Genomic DNA, 16,627 nt, shown 5'->3' on the forward strand with positions numbered 1-16,627 from the left:
TGATGTCTGATTGACAGACGAGTGGTGTGGTTCTGAGACTGGACAGTGAACCCACACCGCCGAAGCGGTGAGTGCCGAACTTTAACGACTAGGCCATCAAGGCTAGCTCTAAGGTCTGATTTTCTCAGTAAATTTGATATGAGGGGAGGTGATGGCCCCAGGCGCAGACAGTCTCAGAAACCGTGAAACACTGTGACCACTCAACTCCTGTGGTCAGGATATGTCACCTTTGAGCTCTTGGGGAAAGCGGCATTTGAGGAGGCATTTGAGGTTGTCACCTGGGGCTTGGGAGACGGAGGAGGTGGAGGAGTGAAGGATCAAGGATTGTTCAGCCCTTCCCTGCTTTCATCAGCTAACCTAATGCTACTCTAATTTTATCCTAGCTACATCTGGGTGGTTGCTACTTGTTTCTGCTGAGAAAGGAAAGTGATCGCTTCCAAGCAACTCAGGGGAGAGGCAAGAACGGTCCTTAAAATTTTCCCTCACACTGAGCCCCTCAAGGCTGCCACCCACTGCCCCTAATCCCAGGCTACCCACCCATTAAGAGACAGCCTTCAGGCCTCTGTCATTTCCCAGGGTTGTCACTCTTGTTATTTCTGGGAATGCATAGTTCCTTAGGACTTCTGAAGTTTTGGGAGGAGGATGCAACATGCCGTACCATTTGGCGTCTTGATAGGAACCCATGATTTCTCTGGAAATTATCAGGGTGTGTTACTTTGATGAGAACCTTTAAGTGTATTTGAACTTTAAGATATATATACTAATGTATATTGTTGCCAGATACAGAATTAATGAAATTTGAAAGAATTTGGTGAAGAGTGCAGGCTGTCCAAAAATCAATAATATTTGTGCAGTGCTGAATATTAGCATGATACTGTGAAGGTGACAGACTCAAAGTGCATTTTGCAAGTGTCTTATTTGGTAGATGAAGAAAAAGATAAATAGAGAAAAGATTACCCAAGCCAGTTTTGAGGTGAAAAGTCTTGATTTTGGCTAATATAACCAGATAACGTTTTCTGAAAGGACTGTAGAGAAAAAGAAAAAGAAAAAGAATCATTGTAAACGCATGGTCTTCACGCAGGTCAGAAAATCTTTTAATCATCATTTGGTCATCCTTGACCTTCCTACTTGTTTCTTTCCTACCAAATAACAACCAGGGACTGGGCCCTGACACTGTATGTTCATTGTTCTTGTGTATTCTCTTTCTATCTATATCTCTGTGTTAGCTCTTACTTGGATGCACCTCCCCATCCCGACACACTCAGATCCCTCTCACGTTTCCCAAATTGATTCCAGAGTGCATGAAGGAGAAACAAAATGGTGAAGAAGGAAGGAGGTTTAATCATGAATGCTATGTCTCCCTTGTTCCCTTCATTCTCTTTCCAGTGGATACACACAGGGACACACAGACACGCACACACGCACATACAGAACCCGGAGACTGTGTCAGAGGTTCCAGTGCTGGACCCTGAAACGGATGCTTTTGTTTCTGTCGTGTTTCCTCGTGACTTTACTTTTTGTGTGCTGCAATTCTGTTGGGAAAAAGAACCTGATTATCTTCCAAAATGTCTGACTCTATTTTTTGTACATGTTTTTTACTCTATGGCAGGGTTATGGATTCTTCCCGAATGTCGTCTGGCAACAGTGACAAGATGGGGTGAGTTGACATGAGTGATCTGAGTGGTGAAAGGTATGGGGGGCATCGATGGCAACAACAGGTTTCCATAAGAGACTATAAGCTTCTGTAGGTAACTTTCTTTCCTGTTGGGCCTAGGTGGCAAAAGGAAGGAGGAGTCATAAGAGGGAGACTTCTTACTCTCGGTTTGTTTGTGAGCCTTAGAAAGTAGTAGCCAAAGCTTTGAGGAAACTCTCAGAATGCCTGTGTGTAAGACTCTGCTAGAGTGGGCCAGGAGAGGAGAGAATCCTATTTGGAGCAAGGAGACGGTAGCAGTGGAGAGGGAGCAGTGGAGCTCTCAGCAGAAGAGAATGGAGCTAAACAGACCTCGGCTCCTTTCCTCAGCCTCCAGAGCTCTGCCACCATCTAAAGCTGGTGTCCCGAATGCCAAGCCACCGTCATATTGGAGGGAGCCCATGCCTCAGACCTGCAGTCATCTGAACCCTGTATGAGGAACAGAAAAGACATACATGATACATGAAGGGTCAGGATGTGGTGGAGGGTGTTGAGGATCAGGAAGTTAGGAGGAGCTGGGGAAATGTGTACCTACAACCTGGAGTTGAATTTTGAGCTAAATTCAACCTCGATGCAATTACACGTGAGAGTAAGGTTCAGTAGTGAAGAATTGTATTTCAATATCTTCATTCATTAGGCTTTTTGACCGGCCGAAGATCTTCGTTACAACTATAGAAAGCCCTATTTCTAGGGAAGATTAAAATACTAGTTTCCGAATAGCTAACATCCACATAATTTTTTAGGGTTCAACCAGTTTACCACTTGAAGACTACTTGTAACTAATTGCAAACAAGAGTGTAACTCTATGAAGTCACTAGGAGTCTGATCATATATGCTTTTAATTCTTTAGAAATGACCCCGATGAACTGACAGAAGTAATCTGTGATGGAACCACCAACAAAAGGTGACGTATATACTCAGAGAGAGAGAGAGAGAGAGAGAGAGAGAGAGAGTGAGTGAAATGCAGACGCGGCATTATCCATGGGAATGCGGAATATTCTGGACCATGATTCTAAGATCTTTTCTAAAATTTCGGATCCACTGAGCTAAGTCATGTTTATCATATTCTTAGATTCACAGAATTCTTGTTCAAATAAGTTGGTCACATCACTGTCCCATGTAGGAAATCTCAAATGACATGTTGTTGCATTTCTTGGTGTTTACGTTAACATAGAACAACTCTCCAGGCTCCGTGATGATTTGTTATGAGGACCAAATAAGTGTTAAACACTTAGGACGATGTCTGGCACGTAATAAATACCATTTGAGTGCTTATTAGATGGAACAAAAATTTTCCGTGTACTTAGTCATGTCATCTGAAAACAGCGATAATTTTCATTTTTCCTGTCCAGTCCTTATACCTCTCACTTCTTTTTCTGACGTCATTGAGCAGTGTTGGAAGGCATATGGCTCTTGGGAGGAAATAAAAGGAGGTCAGGACTGGAGAACAGGATTGAGGGAGAGAGAGGTGCGCCACAAGGATGGGGGCTGGCAGGGCCAGATTTTGAAGGGCATTGTAGGCTCTGCTGAATGGTTTTGGCTCAATCCTAGTAGCACTGGCAAGGCAATGAGGGGTCATGCTTGAGGCTCTACAAACAATACAAACTCCAATCGTGAACCGTAGACGTACCAACTGTAGCTTTCTAGAGACGTAGGCTTTGCTAGAGACGCACTCCTAGACTGTGCATTCCCAGGTATGTGGACATCTTTTGGGGTGATGTCTGGGATGTGGAGAGGGTATGTTGTCTCTGCCGCTATATGGGCTTGTAAGGGCTGGAGAGTCTGTGCAGCTCGATATTCCCTCTCCCACGTGAATGCTGAGAAGAGTGAGAGCTGACCACAAAACAGGGAGCCGACTCCAGACAGAGTGTGGAGAGACACAGTGAAGATAGCCCTTTGAGTCTTTAGTCAGGAGGTTGACAGAGCAAATCAAGAAATAGACTCAATAAGGGGCATTGTTCTAAATGCACTTTCAAGTTTCCTTGGTAGAATAGGTTGGATGTAGGATGAGTTGAGACAGAAAATGTTTGGTTTTTCAACGTCAGCTTTTTTGTACTATCTCCTTTTTTCCCCAATCTCATTTTCACCAGAACAAGCACCAGGAGAGCTATTTTTGAAACACTTTTTCCATTGTAAGAATTCGAAACTTATGCAGATTTCTAAATTGTGGTAAATGCATGTAACCTAAAATTGATCATCTTCAGCATTTTTAAGTGTGCCATTCTGTAGCGTTAGGTACCTTCATATTGTTGTGCAGCCAACCTGCAGAACTCTTCTCGTCTTGCAAAACTGAAACTCTGTACACATTAAACTACTCTCCCCGTTGCCCCTTTCCCAAGCTCTTGGCAACCACCATTCTACCTTCTGTCTCTGTGAGTTTGACTACTCTAGGTATGTCATGTCAGTGGAATCATGCAAAATTTGTCTTCTTGTGACTAGTTATTTCATTTAGCACAATGCCCTCAAAGTCAATCCATGTTGCAGCATGTGTCAGAATTTCATTTCTTTTTAAGACTGAACAATATTCCAACACATACAGGAATTTCTCGCAAATGGTTCCAAAAGCTCCAGTATACCCTTTACTTACATTTCCAATTGTTAACATTTTGTCACATTTCCTTTGTTATTCCCATCATATGGATATGTAGGTATATAGACATAAATCTATCTATCTATCTATCTATCTATCTATAGATATATATAGAAAGAGAGAGAGAGAAAGAAAATACGTTTAGATATAGATATACACATAGAAAGAGCTCTCTCTCTCAATACATCTGTATCTAGACCTGATTTTTATGTGAGTTGAGGCAGAAGATGTTTGATAGACACACACGTGACACACACCTTCCTACACACTTAGGCTCTATTCCTGAATCATTAGAGAGAAAATGCAGACCACATACCCTTTACTCCTGAATATTTCAGTTTTATTTTTCTACCTTCAGGGACACCTAACCACAGCACAGTGATCAAAATCAGAAAATTTTCACTTCCGTAACCATAATACGATGACCAGAATTGGAAAATGAAAGCCATAATAGAATATTATCTGATTTATGGTTTACATTGCGACGCACTCTTGGTGTCATACATTCTATGGGTTTGGATAAAAGTAGAATGACATGAATCTGTCATTAGAGTTTCATAACGATGGAGTATTTTCACTGCCCTAAAAATCCTTTGTGCTCCGCCTATTCATCCTTCTCCCCGCCAACTCCTGGCAACCACCGATCTTTTCCTGTCGCCCCAGTTTTGCCACGTCCAGAATGTCATATAGTTGGCCTCATACAGTATGCAACCTTTTCAGATTGGCTTCTTTCACAAAGTAACATGCGTGTAAGGTTTCTTTTCACAGCTCGATAGCTCGTTGCTTTTTAGCGCTGAATAATATGCCGTTGACTAGATGTACCACGGTTTGTTTATCCGTTCATCTGGTGCAGGACATCTTGGTTGCTTCCGCTTTTTGGCGATAATGAATAAAGCTGCTATCAACATTTGTGTGCAGGTTTTCATCTGCGTGTAAGTTTTGAACTCCTTGGGGTAAATACCAAGGAGCGTATGTTAAGCTGGATCGTACGTTAAGGGTTATGCTTAGTTTTGTAAGAAAACCCTAAACTGCCTTCCAGAGTGGCTGTTCCGTTTTGCCTTGCCACCAATACTGAATGAGTGTCTCCATTGCTCCACATGCTTGTCAGCAATTGCTGTTGTTAGTGTTCCATATTTTGACTATTCTAACAGGTGTGTAGTGGTATCTCATTGTTGTTCAATTTGCATTTCCCTGGAGCCATATGATGTGGAGCATCGTCTCGTACTCTTAGTTGCCATTTTTATGTCTTCTTTGGCCAGATGTCTGTTAAGTTGTTTGCCCCATTTTTTAATCTGGTTGTGTGTGTTCTTGTTGTCTAGTTTTAAGATTTCTTTGCGTATTTGTATATTTGTTATTCCTTTATCAACTGTGCCTTTTGCAAATATTTTCTCCCAGTCTGTGGCTTGTGTTTTTATCCTCTTGACATTGTGTCTTGTGGAGCAGCAGTTTAAAATGTTAATGAAGTCCAGCTTATCAGTTATTCCTTTCAGGATCTTGATTTTGCTGTCACATCTAGAAAGTCATGTTTATAAAGAGGTCATCTCGGTTTTCTTCCGTGTTATTGTCTTCTAGGAATTCTAGAGTTTTGCTTTTTACATGTGGGTCTATAATGCATTTTGATTTCCGTTTTGTAAGGGTGTAAAGGTCCATGTGCACGTTCATTGTCTCGCACGTGGATGTCCAGTTCTTCCAGCACCATTCGTTGATAAGACTGTCTTTGCTCCATCGTATGGTCTGTGCTCCTTTGTCAAAGAACGGTAGAGTATGTTAACGGGCATCTATTTCTAGGCTCTCTGTTCTGCTCCTTTGGTCCATTTGTCTGTTCTTTCACCAGTACCACACTGTCTTGATTGCTGTAGCTTTATAGTGAATTTTGACATTGGCTCATGTCAGTCCTTCAACTTTTTTCTTCTTTGATATTATGTTGACTTTTAAAAAGCTATTGCAGTTGCGATACGGTCAGAGAAAATCTATATGATATTGCTCCCGTGCACGTTATTAATGCTTTGTTTATGTCCAAATATGTTGTCTGTTTTCATAAATGTCACTTGTGTGCTCTCAAACAAGATGTGTTCTGTTTGCTCTAGAGAGAGATCGTGTCAGTCTGTTCTTATTTTCTTTGCTCTTTTTGGAAGCTTTTAGAATTTTCTCTTCATTTCCATGGATCCTTTACAGATAATTTTTTACTTCCTTCTTTAACTTTGTGAAATTTATCTTCATTAGTTTTTGAATATTTCCTCTTCTCTGTTTTCTTTTTTTTCATCTTAGATGTCTTGGATTTCATTTATTTCAGATGTTAGATGTCTTTTTTTACCCACCATATCACACTGCTGTTCTTTTAAATATTCTCTCACTTTATTGTTTTATTCTGTTTTCTGGGAGAGTTTCTCAATGTCATTTTCCATGTCTAAATAATTTGCTGTTCTCATGTATCCACACTGCTATTTATCCCATGACTTAAGTCTTTAACAGTCGTACTTTTACACCTGTTTCCTCATGAGGTTTTCCTTATGGTTTCTCATTGTCATTTCGTGTTACTAACATCTTCCCTTGTATCTTTAAGTGTATTTGTCATGCTTATGTTCCAGTATGTTCCAGTAGTTCTACTTCAAATGGTATATGTTGCTCAATTTGTTGTATTTCTTTTTCAGTCGTTGTACTCCTCAGGTATGTAATTGTTTTGACTTGTGAGCTTTCATTCCTTGTGGCTGTTGGCTACTCTGTCTGGCATCTTGTATTAGAGAAGGGCTAACGTTTTGCTTGGGACCATCTCAGTCTGTGGCTGTTATCTCAGAATAATTATTAATAGTGTGTCCTTTTCACTCTCAGAAGCGTCCTCTCTTGGGTGATGTATTATATAGTCACCTTTGTTGAAACCTAGGACCTAAGGTGTGTTTTTCTAAGTAAGTTTAATATGAGGGGAGGTGATGGCCCCAGGCGCAGACAGTCTCAGAAACCGTGAAACACTGTGACCACTCAACTCCTGTGGTCAGGATATGTCACCTTTGAGCTCTTGGGGAAAGCGGCATTTGAGGAGGCATTTGAGGTTGTCACCTGGGGCTTGGGAGACGGAGGAGGTGGAGGAGTGAAGGATCAAGGATTGTTCAGCCCTTCCCTGCTTTCATCAGCTAACCTAATGCTACTCTAATTTTATCCTAGCTACATCTGGGTGGTTGCTACTTGTTTCTGCTGAGAAAGGAAAGTGATCGCTTCCAAGCAACTCAGGGGAGAGGCAAGAACGGTCCTTAAAATTTTCCCTCACACTGAGCCCCTCAAGGCTGCCACCCACTGCCCCTAATCCCAGGCTACCCACCCATTAAGAGACAGCCTTCAGGCCTCTGTCATTTCCCAGGGTTGTCACTCTTGTTATTTCTGGGAATGCATAGTTCCTTAGGACTTCTGAAGTTTTGGGAGGAGGATGCAACATGCCGTACCATTTGGCGTCTTGATAGGAACCCATGATTTCTCTGGAAATTATCAGGGTGTGTTACTTTGATAAGAACCTTTAAGTGTATTTGAACTTTAAGATATATATACTAATGTATATTGTTGCCAGATACAGAATTAATGAAATTTGAAAGAATTTGGTGAAGAGTGCAGGCTGTCCAAAAATCAATAATATTTGTGCAATGCTGAATATTAGCATGATACTGTGAAGGTGACAGACTCAAAGTGCATTTTGCAAGTGTCTTATTTGGTAGATGAAGAAAAAGATAAATAGAGAAAAGATTACCCAAGCCAGTTTTGAGGTGAAAAGTCTTGATTTTGGCTAATATAACCAGATAACGTTCTCTGAAAGGACTGTAGAGAAAAAGAAAAAGAAAAAGAATCATTGTAAACGCATGGTCTTCACGCAGGTCAGAAAATCTTTTAATCATCATTTGGTCATCCTTGACCTTCCTACTTGTTTCTTTCCTACCAAATAACAACCAGGGACTGGGCCCTGACACTGTATGTTCATTGTTCTTGTGTATTCTCTTTCTATCTATATCTCTGTGTTAGCTCTTACTTGGATGCACCTCCCCATCCCGACACACTCAGATCCCTCTCACGTTTCCCAAAGTGATTCCAGAGTGCATGAAGGAGAAACAAAATGGTGAAGAAGGAAGGAGGTTTAATCATGAATGCTATGTCTCCCTTGTTCCCTTCATTCTCTTTCCAGTGGATACACACAGGGACACACAGACACGCACACACGCACACACAGAACCCGGAGACTGTGTCAGAGGTTCCAGTGCTGGACCCTGAAACGGATGCTTTTGTTTCTGTCGTGTTTCCTCATGACTTTACTTTTTGTGTGCTGCAATTCTGTTGGGAAAAAGAACCTGATTATCTTCCAAAATGTCTGACTCTATTTTTTGTACATGTTTTTTACTCTATGGCAGGGTTATGGATTCTTCCCGAATGTCGTCTGGCAACAGTGACAAGATGGGGTGAGTTGACATGAGTGATCTGAGTGGTGAAAGGTATGGGGGGCATCGATGGCAACAACAGGTTTCCATAAGAGACTATAAGCTTCTGTAGGTAACTTTCTTTCCTGTTGGGCCTAGGTGGCAAAAGGAAGGAGGAGTCATAAGAGGGAGACTTCTTACTCTCGGTTTGTTTGTGAGCCTTAGAAAGTAGTAGCCAAAGCTTTGAGGAAACTCTCAGAATGCCTGTGTGTAAGACTCTGCTAGAGTGGGCCAGGAGAGGAGAGAATCCTATTTGGAGCAAGGAGACGGTAGCAGTGGAGAGGGAGCAGTGGAGCTCTCAGCAGAAGAGAATGGAGCTAAACAGACCTCGGCTCCTTTCCTCAGCCTCCAGAGCTCTGCCACCATCTAAAGCTGGTGTCCCGAATGCCAAGCCACCGTCATATTGGAGGGAGCCCGTGCCTCAGACCTGCAGTCATCTGAACCCTGTATGAGGAACAGAAAAGACATACATGATACATGAAGGGTCAGGATGTGGTGGAGGGTGTTGAGGATCAGGAAGTTAGGAGGAGCTGGGGAAATGTGTACCTACAACCTGGAGTTGAATTTTGAGCTAAATTCAACCTCGATGCAATTACACGTGAGAGTAAGGTTCAGTAGTGAAGAATTGTATTTCAATATCTTCATTCATTAGGCTTTTTGACCGGCCGAAGATCTTCGTTACAACTATAGAAAGCCCTATTTCTAGGGAAGATTAAAATACTAGTTTCCGAATAGCTAACATCCACATAATTTTTTAGGGTTCAACCAGTTTACCACTTGAAGACTACTTGTAACTAATTGCAAACAAGAGTGTAACTCTATGAAGTCACTAGGAGTCTGATCATATATGCTTTTAATTCTTTAGAAATGACCCCGATGAACTGACAGAAGTAATCTGTGATGGAACCACCAACAAAAGGTGACGTATATACTCAGAGAGAGAGAGAGAGAGAGAGAGAGAGAGAGAGTGAGTGAAATGCAGACGCGGCATTATCCATGGGAATGCGGAATATTCTGGACCATGATTCTAAGATCTTTTCTAAAATTTCGGATCCACTGAGCTAAGTCATGTTTATCATATTCTTAGATTCACAGAATTCTTGTTCAAATAAGTTGGTCACATCACTGTCCCATGTAGGAAATCTCAAATGACATGTTGTTGCATTTCTTGGTGTTTACGTTAACATAGAACAACTCTCCAGGCTCCGTGATGATTTGTTATGAGGACCAAATAAGTGTTAAACACTTAGGACGATGTCTGGCACGTAATAAATACCATTTGAGTGCTTATTAGATGGAACAAAAATTTTCCGTGTACTTAGTCATGTCATCTGAAAACAGCGATAATTTTCATTTTTCCTGTCCAGTCCTTATACCTCTCACTTCTTTTTCTGACGTCATTGAGCAGTGTTGGAAGGCATATGGCTCTTGGGAGGAAATAAAAGGAGGTCAGGACTGGAGAACAGGATTGAGGGAGAGAGAGGTGCGCCACAAGGATGGGGGCTGGCAGGGCCAGATTTTGAAGGGCATTGTAGGCTCTGCTGAATGGTTTTGGCTCAATCCTAGTAGCACTGGCAAGGCAATGAGGGGTCATGCTTGAGGCTCTACAAACAATACAAACTCCAATCGTGAACCGTAGACGTACCAACTGTAGCTTTCTAGAGACGTAGGCTTTGCTAGAGACGCACTCCTAGACTGTGCATTCCCAGGTATGTGGACATCTTTTGGGGTGATGTCTGGGATGTGGAGAGGGTATGTTGTCTCTGCCGCTATATGGGCTTGTAAGGGCTGGAGAGTCTGTGCAGCTCGATATTCCCTCTCCCACGTGAATGCTGAGAAGAGTGAGAGCTGACCACAAAACAGGGAGCCGACTCCAGACAGAGTGTGGAGAGACACAGTGAAGATAGCCCTTTGAGTCTTTAGTCAGGAGGTTGACAGAGCAAATCAAGAAATAGACTCAATAAGGGGCATTGTTCTAAATGCACTTTCAAGTTTCCTTGGTAGAATAGGTTGGATGTAGGATGAGTTGAGACAGAAAATGTTTGGTTTTTCAACGTCAGCTTTTTTGTACTATCTCCTTTTTTCCCCAATCTCATTTTCACCAGAACAAGCACCAGGAGAGCTATTTTTGAAACACTTTTTCCATTGTAAGAATTCGAAACTTATGCAGATTTCTAAATTGTGGTAAATGCATGTAACCTAAAATTGATCATCTTCAGCATTTTTAAGTGTGCCATTCTGTAGCGTTAGGTACCTTCATATTGTTGTGCAGCCAACCTGCAGAACTCTTCTCGTCTTGCAAAACTGAAACTCTGTACACATTAAACTACTCTCCCCGTTGCCCCTTTCCCAAGCTCTTGGCAACCACCATTCTACCTTCTGTCTCTGTGAGTTTGACTACTCTAGGTATGTCATGTCAGTGGAATCATGCAAAATTTGTCTTCTTGTGACTAGTTATTTCATTTAGCACAATGCCCTCAAAGTCAATCCATGTTGCAGCATGTGTCAGAATTTCATTTCTTTTTAAGACTGAACAATATTCCAACACATACAGGAATTTCTCGCAAATGGTTCCAAAAGCTCCAGTATACCCTTTACTTACATTTCCAATTGTTAACATTTTGTCACATTTCCTTTGTTATTCCCATCATATGGATATGTAGGTATATAGACATAAATCTATCTATCTATCTATCTATCTATCTATAGATATATATAGAAAGAGAGAGAGAGAAAGAAAATACGTTTAGATATAGATATACACATAGAAAGAGCTCTCTCTCTCAATACATCTGTATCTAGACCTGATTTTTATGTGAGTTGAGGCAGAAGATGTTTGATAGACACACACGTGACACACACCTTCCTACACACTTAGGCTCTATTCCTGAATCATTAGAGAGAAAATGCAGACCACATACCCTTTACTCCTGAATATTTCAGTTTTATTTTTCTACCTTCAGGGACACCTAACCACAGCACAGTGATCAAAATCAGAAAATTTTCACTTCCGTAACCATAATACGATGACCAGAATTGGAAAATGAAAGCCATAATAGAATATTATCTGATTTATGGTTTACATTGCGACGCACTCTTGGTGTCATACATTCTATGGGTTTGGATAAAAGTAGAATGACATGAATCTGTCATTAGAGTTTCATAACGATGGAGTATTTTCACTGCCCTAAAAATCCTTTGTGCTCCGCCTATTCATCCTTCTCCCCGCCAACTCCCGGCAACCACCGATCTTTTCCTGGCGCCCCAGTTTTGCCACGTCCAGAATGTCATATAGTTGGCCTCATACAGTATGCAACCTTTTCAGATTGGCTTCTTTCACAAAGTAACATGCGTGTAAGGTTTCTTTTCACAGCTCGATAGCTCGTTGCTTTTTAGCGCTGAATAATATGCCGTTGACTAGATGTACCACGGTTTGTTTATCCGTTCATCTGGTGCAGGACATCTTGGTTGCTTCCGCTTTTTGGCGATAACGAATAAAGCTGCTATCAACATTTGTGTGCAGGTTTTCATCTGCGTGTAAGTTTTGAACTCCTTGGGGTAAATACCAAGGAGCGTATGTTAAGCTGGATCGTACGTTAAGGGTTATGCTTAGTTTTGTAAGAAAACCCTAAACTGCCTTCCAGAGTGGCTGTTCCGTTTTGCCTTGCCACCAATACTGAATGAGTGTCTCCATTGCTCCACATGCTTGTCAGCAATTGCTGTTGTTAGTGTTCCATATTTTGACTATTCTAACAGGTGTGTGGTGGTATCTCATTGTTGTTCAATTTGCATTTCCCTGGAGCCATATGATGTGGAGCATCGTCTCGTACTCTTAGTTGCCATTTTTATGTCTTCTTTGGCCAGATGTCTGTTAAGTTGTTTGCCCCATTTTTTAATCTGGTTGTGTGTGTTCTTGGTGTCTAGTTTTAAGATTTCTTTGCGTATTTGTATATTTGTTATTCCTTTATCAACTGTGCCTTTTGCAAATATTTTCTCCCAGTCTGTGGCTTGTGTTTTTATCCTCTTGACATTGTGTCTTGTGGAGCAGCAGTTTAAAATGTTAATGAAGTCCAGCTTATCAGTTATTCCTTTCAGGATCTTGATTTTGCTGTCACATCTAGAAAGTCATGTTTATAAAGAGGTCATCTCGGTTTTCTTCCGTGTTATTGTCTTCTAGGAATTCTAGAGTTTTGCTTTTTACATGTGGGTCTATAATGCATTTTGATTTCCGTTTTGTAAAGGTGTAAAGGTCCATGTGCACGTTCATTGTCTCGCACGTGGATGTCCAGTTCTTCCAGCACCATTCGTTGATAAGACTGTCTTTGCTCCATCGTATGGTCTGTGCTCCTTTGTCAAAGAACGGTAGAGTATGTTAACGGGCATCTATTTCTAGGCTCTCTGTTCTGCTCCTTTGGTCCATTTGTCTGTTCTTTCACCAGTACCACACTGTCTTGATTGCTGTAGCTTTATAGTGAATTTTGACATTGGCTCATGTCAGTCCTTCAACTTTTTTTCTTCTTTGATATTATGTTGACTTTTAAAAAGCTATTGCAGTTGCGATACGGTCAGAGAAAATCTATATGATATTGCTCCCGTGCACGTTATTAATGCTCTGTTTATGTCCAAATATGTTGTCTGTTTTCATAAATGTCACTTGTGTGCTCTCAAACAAGATGTGTTCTGTTTGCTCTAGAGAGAGATCGTGTCAGTCTGTTCTTATTTTCTTTGCTCTTTTTGGAAGCTTTTAGAATTTTCTCTTCATTTCCATGGATCCTTTACAGATAATTTTTTACTTCCTTCTTTAACTTTGTGAAATTTATCTTCATTAGTTTTTGAATATTTCCTCTTCTCTGTTTTCTTTTTTTTCATCTTAGATGTCTTGGATTTCATTTATTTCAGATGTTAGATGTCTGTTTTTACCCACCATATCACACTGCTGTTCTTTTAAATATTCTCTCACTTTATTGTTTTATTCTGTTTTCTGGGAGAGTTTCTCAATGTCATTTTCCATGTCTAAATAATTTGCTGTTCTCATGTATCCACACTGCTATTTATCCCATGACTTAAGTCTTTAACAGTCGTACTTTTACACCTGTTTCCTCATGAGGTTTTCCTTATGGTTTCTCATTGTCATTTCGTGTTACTAACATCTTCCCTTGTATCTTTAAGTGTATTTGTCATGCTTATGTTCCAGTATGTTCCAGTAGTTCTACTTCAAATGGTATATGTTGCTCAATTTGTTGTATTTCTTTTTCAGTCGTTGTACTCCTCAGGTATGTAATTGTTTTGACTTGTGAGCTTTCATTCCTTGTGGCTGTTGGCTACTCTGTCTGGCATCTTGTATTAGAGAAGGGCTAACGTTTTGCTTGGGACCATCTCAGTCTGTGGCTGTTATCTCAGAATAATTATTAATAGTGTGTCCTTTTCACTCTCAGAAGCGTCCTCTCTTGGGTGCTGTATTATATAGTCACCTTTGTTGAAACCTAGGACCTAAGGTGTGTTTTTCTAAGTAAGTTTAATATGAGGGGAGGTGATGGCCCCAGGCGCAGACAGTCTCAGAAACCGTGAAACACTGTGACCACTCAACTCCTGTGGTCAGGATATGTCACCTTTGAGCTCTTGGGGAAAGCGGCATTTGAGGAGGCATTTGAGGTTGTCACCTGGGGCTTGGGAGACGGAGGAGGTGGAGGAGTGAAGGATCAAGGATTGTTCAGCCCTTCCCTGCTTTCATCAGCTAACCTAATGCTACTCTAATTTTATCCTAGCTACATCTGGGTGGTTGCTACTTGTTTCTGCTGAGAAAGGAAAGTGATCGCTTCCAAGCAACTCAGGGGAGAGGCAAGAACGGTCCTTAAAATTTTCCCTCACACTGAGCCCCTCAAGGCTGCCACCCACTGCCCCTAATCCCAGGCTACCCACCCATTAAGAGACAGCCTTCAGGCCTCTGTCATTTCCCAGGGTTGTCACTCTTGTTATTTCTGGGAATGCATAGTTCCTTAGGACTTCTGAAGTTTTGGGAGGAGGATGCAACATGCCGTACCATTTGGCGTCTTGATAGGAACCCATGATTTCTCTGGAAATTATCAGGGTGTGTTACTTTGATGAGAACTTTAAGTGTATTTGAACTTTAAGATATATATACTAATGTATATTGTTGCCAGATACAGAATTAATGAAATTTGAAAGAATTTGGTGAAGAGTGCAGGCTGTCCAAAAATCAATAATATTTGTGCAGTGCTGAATATTAGCATGATACTGTGAAGGTGACAGACTCAAAGTGCATTTTGCAAGTGTCTTATTTGGTAGATGAAGAAAAAGATAAATAGAGAAAAGATTACCCAAGCCAGTTTTGAGGTGAAAAGTCTTGATTTTGGCTAATATAACCAGATAACGTTCTCTGAAAGGACTGTAGAGAAAAAGAAAAAGAAAAAGAATCATTGTAAACGCATGGTCTTCACGCAGGTCAGAAAATCTTTTAATCATCATTTGGTCATCCTTGACCTTCCTACTTGTTTCTTTCCTACCAAATAACAACCAGGGACTGGGCCCTGACACTGTATGTTCATTGTTCTTGTGTATTCTCTTTCTATCTATATCTCTGTGTTAGCTCTTACTTGGATGCACCTCCCCATCCCGACACACTCAGATCCCTCTCACGTTTCCCAAATTGATTCCAGAGTGCATGAAGGAGAAACAAAATGGTGAAGAAGGAAGGAGGTTTAATCATGAATGCTATGTCTCCCTTGTTCCCTTCATTCTCTTTCCAGTGGATACACACAGGGACACACAGACACGCACACACGCACACACAGAACCCGGAGACTGTGTCAGAGGTTCCAGTGCTGGACCCTGAAACGGATGCTTTTGTTTCTGTCGTGTTTCCTCGTGACTTTACTTTTTGTGTGCTGCAATTCTGTTGGGAAAAAGAACCTGATTATCTTCCAAAATGTCTGACTCTATTTTTTGTACATGTTTTTTACTCTATGGCAGGGTTATGGATTCTTCCCGAATGTCGTCTGGCAACAGTGACAAGATGGGGTGAGTTGACATGAGTGATCTGAGTGGTGAAAGGTATGGGGGGCATCGATGGCAACAACAGGTTTCCATAAGAGACTATAAGCTTCTGTAGGTAACTTTCTTTCCTGTTGGGCCTAGGTGGCAAAAGGAAGGAGGAGTCATAAGAGGGAGACTTCTTACTCTCGGTTTGTTTGTGAGCCTTAGAAAGTAGTAGCCAAAGCTTTGAGGAAACTCTCAGAATGCCTGTGTGTAAGACTCTGCTAGAGTGGGCCAGGAGAGGAGAGAATCCTATTTGGAGCAAGGAGACGGTAGCAGTGGAGAGGGAGCAGTGGAGCTCTCAGCAGAAGAGAATGGAGCTAAACAGACCTCGGCTCCTTTCCTCAGCCTCCAGAGCTCTGCCACCATCTAAAGCTGGTGTCCCGAATGCCAAGCCACCGTCATATTGGAGGGAGCCCGTGCCTCAGACCTGCAGTCATCTGAACCCTGTATGAGGAACAGAAAAGACATACATGATACATGAAGGGTCAGGATGTGGTGGAGGGTGTTGAGGATCAGGAAGTTAGGAGGAGCTGGGGAAATGTGTACCTACAACCTGGAGTTGAATTTTGAGCTAAATTCAACCTCGATGCAATTACAGGTGAGAGTAAGGTTCAGTAGTGAAGAATTGTATTTCAATATCTTCATTCATTAGGCTTTTTGACCGGCCGAAGATCTTCGTTACAACTATAGAAAGCCCTATTTCTAGGGAAGATTAAAATACTAGTTTCCGAATAACTAACATCCACATACCTTTTTAGGGTTCAACCAGTTTACCACTTGAAGACTACTTGTAACTAATTGCAAACAAGAGTGTAACTCTATGAAGTCACTAGGAGTCTG

The 16,627-nt window shown here is 41.4% G+C and overlaps 1 long non-coding RNA gene across 1 annotated transcript; it reads right to left on the reverse strand.

Moving 5' to 3' along the window:
• Window positions 1–1,342: 1,342 nt before the first annotated feature.
• LOC106830945 (uncharacterized) lies at window positions 1,343–16,235 on the reverse strand. The gene is made up of 6 exons (XR_011500511.1): window positions 16,115–16,235; window positions 15,070–15,137; window positions 9,059–9,175; window positions 8,014–8,081; window positions 2,003–2,119; window positions 1,343–1,532 (listed from the first exon to the last, which is right to left on the reverse strand). It is a non-coding gene; the product is annotated as an uncharacterized lncRNA (long non-coding RNA).
• Window positions 16,236–16,627: the final 392 nt, after the last annotated feature.

This window comes from Equus asinus, unplaced genomic scaffold, assembly GCF_041296235.1.
Source record: "Equus asinus isolate D_3611 breed Donkey unplaced genomic scaffold, EquAss-T2T_v2 contig_228, whole genome shotgun sequence".
NCBI classification, from domain to species: Eukaryota; Metazoa; Chordata; class Mammalia; order Perissodactyla; family Equidae; genus Equus; species Equus asinus.